Below are 14933 nucleotides of genomic sequence, written 5' to 3'. Positions count from 1 at the left end.
AAAATTCACCAACACGCCTGTCTAGTGCAAACGCCAAAACAACACTAATATAGAGCTTGCAAAAAAAGCGGAAGCTAGCAGTAAATTCAACTTTGTAGAGTTTCTGGAAAAACATAAATTTACGTAAAATCATTTTCTCGGTGTCACAGACCAACGCGCGGGTATAGGAAGGTTAAGGACATTCCAGCATATTACAATACCATAGTATAGAATTTCCCTAACCACTGCTGTGTAGAACCAATGCATCATTCTGGGTTCCAACCCCTATTTCTTCCCAATCAGCCTTCCACAGGAGTACAATGCCGTTATAGCTTAATTACATCTTTGCATAGTGAAGAAAAATTTAAAATTTTAGCTTTGATCGAGAATTCCAACAACAAATAAAAAAGCAAACAAAAAATTTAGACACACATTCCATTACTGTAGAGTAGAATGGTGTAAGATAGGTCGTTTTTTTTTGGAGAGCTCTTGCTACGGTGTTTTTGTATTGATTTTGAAAAATAAGCAAGATTTTGAAAGGTTATTTATCTGCTAACATTTTGGTTATATTGACTTATGTTTGCCTAAATATTTTGGAACCTGCATTCAATAAGACAATATTTTCAAAATCGGGGGGCACGATAGGTCACTATATGTGAGGGGAAAAGAACAATGTACATGGCTTGGAAATTAACGTTTTAACTTTTATTTTTAGAGTATGAACACTGCACATGTTATAAAAGTTAGGAATTTTTCTTTAATTCATTTTTCTTCTCTTCTTTGGTAAATTTTTGGCGTTTTTGTATGAGCTTCTGCCTTTTTGCAGCCTCTCTTTCTTTTTTTCTTTCGGCGGCAAATTGTTTTTTGCTTCCGTGTCCGATTTCTTCTGAGCTGCAGCTGCTTGCTCAGCGCGTTATGACTCTAACATCACTGCATCTGTGAGAAGTGCAGCTTTACGTCGCTTCCGGCCTCGATTTGATGGTTTGCGCAGTGGAGCTTTAGGAAACGGCCGAAAATCCTCAATTGGAATTAATAGGTCGAGATTCGATCGATCTGGCTCTTCATCGGCATTCGATAAAACAGACTCTTCATGGGCATTCGATGGATCAGTCTCTTGATGAGCAATCGAGGGACCAGCCTCTTGATCTGGTTCGTCCTCCTACGGACGATCAGTTACGAATGCTGGCGTGAAATCATCTTCCGAAAAAATGTCGCGATTAAATGGCCAAATGCCAGTTGATCTGAATCCAGCGATGATATTCGTGCAGGAAGCACCTTTCAACAAGGGTTCAGCTACCAGTTCAGCTATTCGGTCGATGGTAATAGGAATGCCGGAATGATTTAACATCCACGCCTTGCAGGAATGGTCAAAATAAGTTTTGAGCGGCCCAAATACTCCTCTATCGAGAGGCTGCAAACGATGGCTGGTGTGCGGAGGTAGAGTTAATATTATTATTCTTACAAAAGTCTAATACAGCAATTCTATTATATTGATGACGAGCACTTTCCTATCACGCGAGCACGTAATGTTTCGAACGGAATTTTAAATTGTTTAGAGGCTGATCGAACACTAGCGCCATCTCGGACTGCCGCGATTGCGTTTTTTATGTCCTCTTCACTTCGTTTCGGCGTTTTTCGCACATAATTACGCACCATTTTGCTGCAAAAACAATTAAAATTTATTTTATTCAATTAAAAGTAGTGACCTATAATGCCCCCAGAATGCTGACCTATAGTGCCCCCAAGCACATGTTTTATGTTAGTGTCGATATTTTTTTTAAAAACAAAAATATCAAAAAACTAACACATTATTCGTGTTCAGCATTATTTTCTACGTAAAATAAAACTCACCTGACAAATATTTACATACATTAAATGCACTGCACCGTAGAATAAAAAAATGCTATGTCGGAGAAAAGCTCACAAAAAACTAAACGACGCCAGAACTAGGATAACTAATCAATGGTGGCGGCCGAAATGACAGTCGCCAACGTTGTTCCCCACCACGTATTCATTTCACATAAGACGAGTGACCTCTGCAAAAACAGTGCGACGAAAACCCCACCTACCTATTGTGCCCCCATACCTATCTTACTCCATTCTACTCTACTTGTCTACGACTATTAGGTGCCAACAGTTATTAAATAATCACACACATTACAAAAACAACAACAAAACTTATGAAAACAACAAAAAATGCAGTTATTTTCCACGAATTTCATTTATTTGGGTTTTTTTGCAAATGGTATGGAATGTGAAAGGGGTAAGAAATTATTTAGTTATAAAGTGATTGTCTTCAGTGCTTCAAGTGATCTCAGATTTGAATAAAAAAATGCCAGGAAAACGAGTTTCAAAAAATATTATTCAATGTGTATTTCAATCACTACAAAGACAAATCACCCAGCGAAATCGCCGATATGTTCTCCCTCAAAATTAGAACTGTATATAATATAATAAAAAAGTGGCTCAGCGAATTGAACGTAAAATTATTAAAACTATTTATAATAGAACGCAAAGCAGTACAAGAGGATTAGCTCTTCAAGTGGAAAAAGACTACGCGTTAAGAGTTTCTCACGAAACTGTTCGAAAAGTGTTGCAAAAATACAAATATTCTTCAAGAGTGGCTAGGAAAAAACCCTTGTTATCAGCACAAAACGTTGATAAAAGATTGTGATTTGCCACCGAGCACATATCGCTACCCACAGAGTACTGGGATGACGTTATTTTGTCACATGAGACGAAAATTATGCTCTACTACCATGATGGACCCAGAGAGTTTGGCGTAAGCCTCTCACAGCACTACAAAACAAAAATATTATCCCTACCGTAAAGATTGGAAAACTGTCAGTAATGGTTTGGAGTTGTATATCAACAATGGGAGTGAGTGAAATCAAAATTTTGGACGAAATAATGACCAAGGAAGTATATCTTGATATTTAAAAAAACGAATTGACTTCCAGTATCAGAAAATTCGGCTTTGTTGACCCGGAAAACTCGAACAAATTTAAATACAAATACTATCAAGATAATGATCCCAAGCATAAATCTTATTTATGCAGGTCCTGGTTACTCTACAACTGCACCAAAGTTATCGATACTCCCGCCGAAAGTACCGAAATTAACCCAATCGAAAATTTGTGGGTTGATTTAAAAAAAAAAGTAGGACAAAGATCGCCAACTATATTAATAAAACTGAATTAATAAGATTCATCAGAGAAGAGTGCGAAAAAATACCATTGGAATATGATATTCCGAAACTAATTAAATCAACTAATTAATTTCTTACCCCTTTCACATTCCATACCATTAGCAAAAAAAACCCAAATGAATGAATGCATTTTTGTTGTTTTCGTTAGTTATGCAAAGATTTTCTTGACACTTTTTTAAATAGAGTAAACATCTTTTTTGTTGTTGTTTTTGTAATGTGTGTGTTTATTTAATAACTGTTGGCGCCTAATAGTCGTAGACAAGTACAGTAATAGGTTAGGTTAGGTTAGGTTTGGCAGCCGCATCGCACATAGAGACAACGATGCCACTTAGACCACGAAATGGGTCCGTTGTGAAGCCGCGGGGGCTGAGCTATATTTCCCTCTCCATATTAAACCATCCTGAGCTTTTGACAAAGCGTAAAAGGTTGTTGATACCGAAAATGTATAGATTATCTATATTCGTTAAGAAGTAGGATTTTAAAAATCGGTTCCTGCTTCTGGCTAGAGCTGGGCATGTGCAAAAAAGGTGTAGAACTGTTTCCAGCTCCTCCTCATTTCTGCAGCTACGACAGAAATCATGCGTGTAAACGCCTAATCTCCTTGCATGATTTCCTATGAGACAATGTCCTGTGAGGGCCCCTACTAAGGTCCTGATTTGAAGTCTATTCAGTTTTATAATGCTCTTGGACAGACGTAAATTTAGCCTTAGCCATCTTTGATTTGCAGAATTGATTAGTGCGTCCTTAATGAGAAGCTTACAAGTTGCGAGAGGTATCTCCATAAAATTACTTATGTCTGACAAACAGGTACCTTCTCTTGCAAGTTGGTCGGCCCTACAGTTCCCTGGTATATCTCTGTGGCCTGGAACCCAGCACAAGATTATACGATATTGTTTGGCCATCTCATTTAGAGATTGGCGACAACGTAAGACACTCCTTGATGTTGTTTGGGATGCATCCAGGGCTCATAGGGCAGCTTGGCTGTCTGATAGAATGCAGATATCCGTTGATGATATTCTGTTTATCTTTAACCATTTTAAGGCTTCATGAATAGCGTTTATTTCCGCTTGAAAAACACTACAGTGATCCGGTAGTTTAAAGGATTCACTAATAGAAAGCTCTTCGCAAAATAACCCTGATCCTACACCGGTATCCATTTTAGACCCGTCCGTGTAGATCTTAACGGGTGTGTTGGGTGTTGGATCTCCTTCAAACCATTCCAGTCTAGAAGGGATTTTCATTAGGAAATTCCTTTCGAAGCAGAGAATGGGAGGATGATAATCGCAGTCACTGGGTATATCCGTGTAGGAGTCTAAGATGGTCGAATGTCCCTGTGTGACAGTCTTCCATTGTGAGCTCGCTTTGAGCCTTACAGCGGAGCAGGCCGCTAAGTATTTGCAGAAGAGATCTAGGGGTGGCAGATGTAGTATGATATCCAAGGCCATGGATGGCGTGGTTTTCATGACGCCACATATTGCTAATTCCGCTGTTCTCTGCACCTTATTCAATAAATTAGAATAGGTTTTTTTCTGCATAGCACACCACCAGACAACATTTCCATATAGAAGAATGGGTCTGACGACAGCAGTGTAAAGCCAATGAGCAACCTTAGGTTTAATTCCCCAGGTCTTACCTAAAGCTCTCTTACAGGCATAAAAAGCTAGGTTCGCTTTCCTGACTCTTTCTAAGATGTTTGACTTCCAAGTCAGCTTCCTATCTATGATTAGTCCCAAGTACTTGGTTTCTTCCGAAATCACAAGAGCTTCCCCCTTGAGCATAATTGGACTTAGTTGAGGGATTTTGTGTTTCCTAGTGAACAATATAAGTTGTGTTTTGTCTGGGTTGACTCCTAGACCACACTTTTCTGCCCACCTAGAAAGTATTTCTAGAGCATTTTGTATTAGGTCTCTTAAAGTAGATACAAATTTACCAGAGACAGCAGTGACAACATCATCGGCGTAAGCTATCACCTTACAGCCCACCGATTCCAGTATTAACAGAAGTTTATTTACAACTGCGTTCCATAGAAACGGTGAGAGGACTCCGCCTTGCGGTGTACCTCTACTTACCAATCTCCTGAGCACCGATTCTCCTAGTTCCGCTTCAATGATTCTGCTATTTAGCATTTTGCCAATGAAGCCTACCAAGCCCGGTTCTACCCCAAGATCAGTGAGTGCTGCAGTAATTGCCCCCCCTTCGACATTGTTAAAGGCCCCTTCAATATCAAGGAAAGCGGCTAAAGTAAATTCCTGTTTGTGCAGTGAACTCTCTGCCGTGCAGATAAGGTTATGTAGAGCCGTCTCTACCGATTTCCCTTTCGTGTAGGCATGTTGTGACGTAGAGATAATATTTCTATCTATAGTTAGGCTTAAGTGAACCTCTCCAAAGTTTTCAATAGGAAGGAAGAAAGAGATATCGGTCTTAAGTCTTTTGGATGGGTATGTGAGTTTTTACCCGCTTTTGGGATGAAAACAATTTTGACTTGTCTCCACTTAAGAGGTATATGACCGTAGAGAAAGCAACCTTTGAAGATTGCTAGCAGCCAGTGTGCTAGATATCCGGCGGTCTTTTGCAGTTCCACTGGGTAAATGCCATTTGGACCCGGTGATTTAAAGGGTTTGAAACTTTCAATCGCCCATAAGAGCCGATCCTCAGATATAGCATCTATTCTGACTTCACGACAGTGTACTGTATTTTCCATATCATGCCCAGTAATGTCTGAGCAGCCTGGAAAATGAGTGTCGAGTAAAAGTTCTAAGGTCTCTTTACTCGTTGTAGTGAACGTACCATCACTTTTCTGTAGCAGTTCCCAATTTTGAGGACTTCCCGCTAAGATCTTACGAAGTCTGGAGGTCTCAGTTGCCCCCTCAACCTCTTCACAAAAGGATTTCCAAGATTGCCTTTGGGCCTTCCTGATTTCCTTCTTGTAGATTTTCAGAGCATCTTTATAATCTTTCCAATCTTCTGCGAGACGTGTTTTCTTTGCCTTATTAAAAGCACTTCTGCTTGTTTTTTGGAGCTTGCCTAGTTCAACCGTCCACCACTTAGGCTTGGGTTTACCCCTCAGTCTTCTTAGGGGACAGGCTTCTGCTAAGGCAGCATTCATGTTGTAGGTAATTTTGTGCACCAAATTTTCTAGTCCTTCTATGCTTTGCGGTACCACTGATGGACATGTTCCTAGGGTAACCCCGATACAATCTATATACCTTTCCCAGTCTGTTTTCCTGATATTTCTACCAGGCTTAGGTTTCGGTAGATTTTTGCTAACCTCAAACGAGATATATCTATGATCAGAGAAGGAATGTTCTTCCAAAACATTCCAGTTCCTAATTCTGTCAATAACGGAGTCAAAAGCAAAAGTAGCGTCTAGCACTTCCTGTCTATTACTAATGACAAAAGTAGGTTTATTACCTTTATTGCAAATCTGTAGTTTAGTACCTATCAGATAATCAAAGAGACACTCACCTCTAGCGTTAGTATCAGTGCTGCCCCATATCTCGTGATGCGCATTTACATCCGCACCAATAATTAGCTTTGCGCCAAGCTTCTGCGCCTGCGCTACCAGATCTTTGAATATTAATCTCGGTAGCTCCTCGTGGTCATGTGCGAGGTAACAGGAAGATAGCCACATCCGTTCATTTCCCGACTCCAGGCTGATGGTCAATTGATCGGTGTCGCTGTAATTAGAGAGCATGAAAGCATTTATCCCTTTTCTTATTAGTACGCACGCTCTAGGATTACCTTTGTTGCGAGCATACATCAGTTTATATTTTTGAGTCCTTAGTCCGCACACAAGTCCATGTGATACCCATGGTTCTTGAATCAGGACAATATGATGTCCACCTTTGGCCAGGTGGATTATGAGGTTGGCGGACGCAACCTTTGAGTGGTGAAGATTAATTTGAAGGACCCGTAACATCATGGTTACTGGGCTGCCTCTCCAACACCGTTTTGTTGGGCTCATCTGAATCTGACGCCAGTAGCTCTTCCTCATCAGTGAAAGTAGTATCGAGTACTCTATCTAACAAGGAAGAGATACTGCCGTCAGCAGATGCCTTTCTTAGCGCTGTAGCCGTATTAGGACCGGAGCCAGATTCCGCCGTGGGGGTTATCTCAGCTCCAACCGGGTCCTTTAAATTAGACGTCTTGTCTTTGTTATAGACCCTCAGTGTTATGGACGAAAACCCATAGCTTACTACACCGTCAGATCGCGCCAGTGCGTCCACGGAGTCCTTGCAGACTACGAAGGTAGCGCTTCGGTACTCACCTTTGGGATCGTCCAGCTTTGTGACCTTCCACGACGATGTAGGAAGCTCCGGATTACATACCCGAAGCATTTCAAGGATCCTTTGAGGGTCCGATGGCTCCGCTGGTAACCAGGCCCTAGCTCTTGGTAAACTGGGGATGTCATCCCTTGAAATTACCTCGAGTTTAGACCCGGGCCATACTTCGCCGATCCTTGAAATCGCTATTTTATATAGATCAGTTGATCTCTGATCGGCACAGGCGATAAGTTTCACGTGGCTCTGATGCCATCCATTATCGCGACAGAAAGGAGCAGGACCAGGATTCTCCTTCAGAATTTGGAAGAAAACGCTTGAGAGCCTGGCTTCCACTTTCTTCCAGTTGTCAGGCGAAATAGTGCCGTCAGGGTTGCTTTTGTCAACCACCGCCCATAGTTGTTGGCCTCTGACAGCTTCGCTGTATGTGGCTGGAGAAGTCTTGGTGTTTCGGGGCTTCTTCAACGTGCTGGGGTTGCTGGGTGGGTCGTCCGACAACTGACGTTTTGGGTTCGGTTCAGAACCCCGAGGGGACTCCTCCGTTACCCTTGTCGCCCAGCTAAAAGAGTGCTTCTGCTTGTCAGACCACTCCCCCTCTGGAATCGTTTTTAGGCACTCCAGTAGCCTGAAGGCAGCACGTCTCTCCTTGTAGCCATGCCGTGCAGGCTCTGCTACTGCGGAGGTATCAGTCGTTTCAGACTCAGTTTTACCACCTTTACCAGGGCTAGTCCCGGTATTGGTGGTAGAGGAAGATGACTTCTTGGCCAGAGGTTTGTTGTAAGTACCGCCACTTCTGCTGTTGCCAGGTTTGTCCTCAGCGCCAGCTTCCGCCGTACGAAATGGGCTAGCCGTGAAGGGCTTGGATGTACTGACACTTCCACTAGGCTTGAGTATCCCAGCTTCCGCCGTACTAGAAAACATCTGGTTTGAACCAGATTTGGGGGTGGAAGCTATAGCTTCCTTTGCATTTAAGGACTGCTTGTCCGTAGAGATTTTTGGTTTGAAGGACTCCATCTGTTTCGTACGATCACCGTCCACCGTGGCAGACATGGTGATCTTATTAAAAGAAAGGGGAAACATAATGGTCGACCGTGGCAGCGCCCCATACCACGGCAAGGTCATGGTTATACCCCGAGGTGACCCGGTATCGAGGTAGCTCCGTAGAAATACAGTCGGACAGAAAACCCCCTGACTGCAAACCACCCAATAGGCACGGGTCGCATGACACCTTGGGTTAGGGGGGGTCGAGGAGAGGAAATGATGGAATGATGGGAGTTTAGGATTGACAGGGGATCTTCGTCGGTACGGTAATCTTCATACGGTGATTGGATGGCTACCAATTTTGCCGTAAAGCGGATGGATGGCTAGCCAATCCTCATATGAAGCTTCCCTCTTAGTTCGTGTTGGGTTGGTTCCCATGATATGGGGGTCAAACCACCACTTAAGCCTCATCCCCGCGGCAAGGAGACCAACATGATGAGGTACAGTAATGGAATGTGTGTGTATAAATTTTTTGCTTGCTTTTTTATTTGTTGTTGGAGTTCTCGATCAAAGCTAAAATTTTCAATTTTTCTTCACTATGCAAAGAAATTCTTGACAAAATGTATATAAATGTAATTTATTGCAGCCTTTTAGCCCTGTTATTTTCCTTCCCTTATTGTTAAATTGTTGTGAAGATTTAACTCAATTTCCATATTACGCCTTAATATTGTAATTTTATTACGTTATGGTTCATTGATTTTGACCGACGAGGCCTATCAGCGCGTATGAGAGAGTGTCCCGTTACCATTTTGGCAGCCACTTACAAGTTGAAGATGTTTCAGTCGAGAATGTATCAGTTGAGGATGCGCCAGTTGGGGTGTTTGCGTTTTGCGCCTTAAATTTCGGTTTTTAAGTTTTGAGTTAATTCCATGTTTGACTTTTGGGTTATAAGTTTTAGAACTTTCAGATTTGAGTTCTGAATTTTGGACTTTAACCCTCGAGAAGGCGCGCCCTAGTAAGTTATACGAATTGGTGCACGTGAGCATTTTGCTCACACCACTTTCACATAAACATATTATCCTCCTAGGTTAGGTAGATTAGTAAGATAAAGTGTTTTTTTTCTAGGTTAATGGTTTATTTTTATTAAGATATATGCATTTTTGAGTTTTAAACTCTTAGAAACTATTTTTGATAACATAAAAAAGATAAAACGAAAATTCAATACATTTTTTTCACTGGCAACAAAAAAAAAAAAATTTTAATTAGCAGCAATACATATTAATAAAAATTCAATATTGAGCCAGATCTTTGTTAAAGGAGCAATCGAAACAAGTTGGACATATAGTTCCTGCGTGCTCGGTGCAGAGTAATTTGTTGCACAAAAAACATCCCTTTTTGGTGCGTCTATTTTTTCGCCTGGGACACGATGCGCAAAATCCATTATTTTCAGAGGCTTCTAAATGTTCATTGTTTGGCACTATATGAGATATAATTTCTTTTAATGAGCTTTTAAGTGTTTTGATAGTCCGACGACGTACAATATTTGGCTTTATAAGCTCCAAAGCAATTTCTTTCAAAAATAACCTTCTCTGTGTCATGATTTGGGTATTGCATTTACCTTCTGCTCAAATATGAACGAGACGTTATCAATAAAACGGTCCGCGGATGACATATGGCAAAAATAAATTTTTTGTTTTTTAGTAGGACTGTTATAAGCTTACATGGCAAATTTCAGCGTGATATGTTACATATGTAGTTTGTTTTCTGTGCTACTGTAAACAAGTCAAGCTCGAGTGTGTTCTTCGAATTTAACGATGGAAGAATTTAACGATAAGAAGGTATAAATAATCTGGGCGTTTATACCAGCAATATTATATTAATAATTGTAAAAAATAGTCGCATGGGCCAGTAGTTCTGGATACCGAATAAGTTTCCTTCATCTGGTCCACAGTATCTACTCCACCCTTTGTGTGGTTATAAAATGTTATAATTTCGGGTTTGATTTTGTCACCCGTTTCATCATCTATTCCGTCGTCGGTATGAAAAGAAGATAACAAAAGTACAATTATCTTATCTTTCTTTTTTGGAATATGCGAGACAATAGTTTTGTTTTCACCAAAACCAAATAGGTTATGAGGTACTGGTCTTTCTCTTGACGAGGAATTTCCTTCTTATTTTTTCTTCATGTACCAACAGCTGCCGTCCTGTAGTTTTTGTAAAGATCATCAACCAGGGGTATGGACATAAAGTAATTGTCCATTGTTAAATTTCTGCCTGTATTTAATATTGGAGCAGCAATTCTTTTGATGATACTAGCAGGTGAATTATCTAACTGATAAGGTCCAGGTGGCTGTTTTCCGCAGTATATTTCCATTTTATAAGTGTAAAACGTCCTTGAATCAACAAATGCGTTGATTTTTAATCCGTACTTAGCTGGCTTATTAGGCATATAAATTCGGAACTTACACCTTCCTCGAAAAGATTCCAGCATTTCGTCAATGGTGCAGTATTCTCCAGGAATAAAATGTTCGGAACAATAGCCATAAAATTCTTCAAATATTTCTCTGGACGCTGCAAGATTATCTAATTGGGATCTGGCTAAACAAGACGAATTTTCATCGAAACGAATCACACGGACTAGGAATAAAAAACGCTTGATCGACATTGTTGCTCTGAAAATATCTGGAGCAGTTCCATCATCTAGCCAAAGCTCCTTTAAATTTGAATGGTTAAATTTTTTTAATCCAGCCATATACAAAATTCCAATAAATGCTTTCATCTGCGCCAAATCTGTTTCCTTGCAATCCCTGTCTCTTTGGTACAAATCAGTCACTTTTTGAATGTACATATTTGTGTATGTTACAAATTCTAGTAAAGTATCTTTCAAAAATAGTGAGAGGCATTGTGAAGGGGTTATAGCGTCTTTCGCTGTGCCCTTAACTCCTGGAAGATGTGTAACTATGTTACAGCGTCTAGTACGTTTATTGCGAGTGGGTACATCCATAGCCCATTTTGTACACATATCTTTTCCCAAATAAAATTCATCTTGATCAAAACCTGCGTCGGTATCAGAAGATTGTTCTGTGTCACTTTGGTGATCAGTGTGTTCACTTTCACAATCACTTTCCTCAAAATCTTCTTCCACGTCGTCCTCGTCATCCACAATTTCGTCCAACCAAGATGCAATTTGTGAGGTGTCATTTGCCAGACGACGACGTTTGCTATTAGTTTCCATTATTTTGTTAAAAAATTTACCTAAATAATTATAAAGAGAAATTATACGCGTTTATTGCAAAAAAAATATATATTAAAATACTTACGTAGTTAGGCGCGCAATGAGCAAAATGCCGCACATATAAACTAAACCAATATCTTCGATCTCTATTCGCACACTACACACTTCGAATGCTTCTTATTGCAAAGACAAATCATTTACTTAGAGGTACTGAACGCCGTTATTCTAAGGCTAACGGTAATCATTGAAAATTTGGCAATTTTAAAATTGCGTGAGCAAATTGCTCATAGCGCGCCTTCTGAAGGGTTAAGTTGTAATGAGTTTTGACTCTTGATTCTAGACTTGTTTTTTATTGAGCTTGAGTTGTTTTGAGTTTTTATTTTTGATTTCAGAGTTTTGAGTTTTAAGCTTGAGTTGGATTGAGTTTTGGTTTTGGGTTTGAGCTCGGTTTTGAGCGTGTGGTTGAGTTATAATTTGAGTTTAAGCTTAAGTGTGAATGTCAAGAAGAATTTATCATATTCTATGTTGGGTTTTAATTAGATTATGCGTTTGACTCTGGGTTCGAAATTGAATTTCTATTGGCGATTTTTACAGATTTTAATTTTTAGTTTGAATTTAGATGTTTCTTAAAATTGGTTTTGGATTTTGTTAATAAGATTAATTTTTCAATTAAATTGCGCAAAAAAATGCAAATGGTTCCTTGTGTAGGTGAAGGTTGGCTCCGTGTGTAGAAGTCCACGCATTAGAAAGTCCCTCATTGCCATTCACTTGGGAGTGGCTATGACGATTGTATGCAGAAGCAAGCAACTCACAATTTTCGGCCTTCGCCCAAGTATCCTCTGGGTAGCTTTCGATTATCCGTTTGAGAGCGGGCTAATGTGAGAAGGCGAAGCATACCAGAATAGCTGGTTGTGCCCTGGGTTTGGGACCCGCTACTTAAAACTCCCCCTCAATTAAAAGATGTTCAAAGCCTCGGATGAGAACTACCTTTACTGATGACGTCGCCTGCAATCGAACTAAGGAATACGATTTGAGGGCATGCACCTGGAATGTCCGCTTCCTTGATGGGGAAGGTGTTTCTACCCGGCTGGTTGATGTCCTCGTGAGAGTAAAGGCTGACATCACTGCCATTCAAGAAATGCGATGGACTGGGCAAAGCAAGAAAAACATACGACCTTGCGACGTCTACTACAACTGCCATCGAAAGGAGCGCAAATTCGGTGTTGGATTTATAGTGGGAGAGAGACTTCGCCCCCAAGTACTGTCGTTCACTCTGAAGGACGACGGTTTTGCAATAATAAGCTTCAAATCGCCATTTTTTAACATATCCCTTTTCGCCCACGCCCCGCCGAAGGAGAAGGACGATGCGACCACAGATTCCTTCTATGGGAACTTGGAACGTTCCTATTAGCGCTGCCCCCGCCATAAAAGTTGTGCTCGGCGACTTCACTGCCATGGCAAGGAGGGAATATTTGGACCCACAGTCGGAAAATTTAGCCTACACAACGGAGCATCCGGTAACGGACAGAGGCTGACCGATTTCGTCAGGGCTCAAAAAACGTGAAACCACATCGATCATGTTGTGATAGGTGGAAGACATACTTCTAGTGTTTAAGACGTATGTACGATCCGAGGACCCTACATCGTCTCGGATCATTACCTTGTTGCAGCCAAACTTCGCACACACCTTTGTGCATCTAACTATACAAGGAATGTTCGACATCAGAAAGCTAAAATCGCAACAGACAGGCTCCTGCTCTCAGAGAGTACTTCCCAACAATCGGGCATGCAAGAGCAATGAAGCAACTTTTCTCGCTCTCTACGTACCACCGTCGAAGAAGAAATCCGAATTTAGCGAGCCCGAAAAAGCAATTGGTACGACGCGTAATGCCATGCTGCTGCGGAATGAAAGAATGCTGCCTATAGGGCCACGCTGCGATCGGGCGCAACGCGAGCCATGTGGGATAGCTAGAAAAAGAAGAGAGATGTATTATTTGAATGAAGAAAAGAGATGCCGAAATATGGGAATGCGAGGAACTTGAGATGCTGCCCAACAGAAAATACGCCGGAAGATTCTATCAGAAAGTTCTACGGCTTATGGAAAGTTTGAAGACCGGCGCGATTTCCTGTAAGAGCAAATACGACAATTTGGTGACTGACATCCATAGCGTGTTTGAACTGTGGTCCTCAAACCTGTTAAATAGTGACAACTGCGCATGTTACAGAGAATGTGAAGATCCCGATACCTCAATTGTTTACGACGGAATTTTCGTTCCCTACCCGTCCATGACGAGGTAAGAATAGCAATAGCGCGGCTAAAGAACAACAAAGCGGCGGGAGCCCACGGACTGCCGGCTGAGCTATTCAAACACGGTGGCAAGGAACTGGTAAGGTCTCGTATGCAAAATATGGTCGGATGAAGACATGCCTGCAGATTGGAATTTAAGTGTGGTCTGCCCAATCCATAAGAAAGGTTAGTCTGCAATCTGTGCCAATCATCGAGGAACTATTCTTCTAAATATCGCCTATAAGGTTCTAGTGAGCGCAGTGTGTGGAAGGCTGAAGCCTACCATCAAGCAACTGATTGGACCATATCAGTGCGGCTTTAAACCTGGAAAGTCCACCATCCACCTAATATTCACAATACCCCAAGTCTTGGAAAAGACCCATGAAAGGAGAATCGACACACATCATCTTTTCGTCGACTTCAAAGCTGTGTTCGACAGTACGAAAAGGAGATACCTATATGCCGCGATGTCTGAGATTGGTATCCCCGCAAAACTAATACGGCTATGCAAGATGACGTTGCTCAATACGAGCAGCGCCGTCAGAATTGGGAAGGACCTCTCCGAACCGATGGATACCAAACGAGGTTTCCGACAGGGTGTTTCGCTGTCGTGTGCTTCTTTAACCTAATGTTGGAAAGGATCGTACGACTCACAGAACTTTATCGCTTACGCACCATTTTTTATAAGAGCGTACTGTTGTTGGCGTATGCCGATGATATTGACATCATCGGCCTTAACACACGTGCTGTTATCTCTGCCTTTTCCAAACTCAATAAAGAGGCAAAGCGAATGGGTCTGGTGGTGAACGGGAACAAAACGAAGTACGTCCTGTCATCAAACAAACGACGTTGGCGACGGCGAGTATCGTAGGCGACGGAGCAATTAGCTGTATGAGCCTTACGACGACATGGTGCAGCGAATGAAGATCCAGCGGCTAGATTGGCTGGGTCATGTCGTACGAA

This window comes from Anastrepha obliqua, chromosome 6 (assembly GCF_027943255.1).
Source record: "Anastrepha obliqua isolate idAnaObli1 chromosome 6, idAnaObli1_1.0, whole genome shotgun sequence".
NCBI classification, from domain to species: Eukaryota; Metazoa; Arthropoda; class Insecta; order Diptera; family Tephritidae; genus Anastrepha; species Anastrepha obliqua.
The sequence above is the reverse complement of the archived record's forward strand: the minus strand, read 5'-3'. Positions refer to the sequence as shown.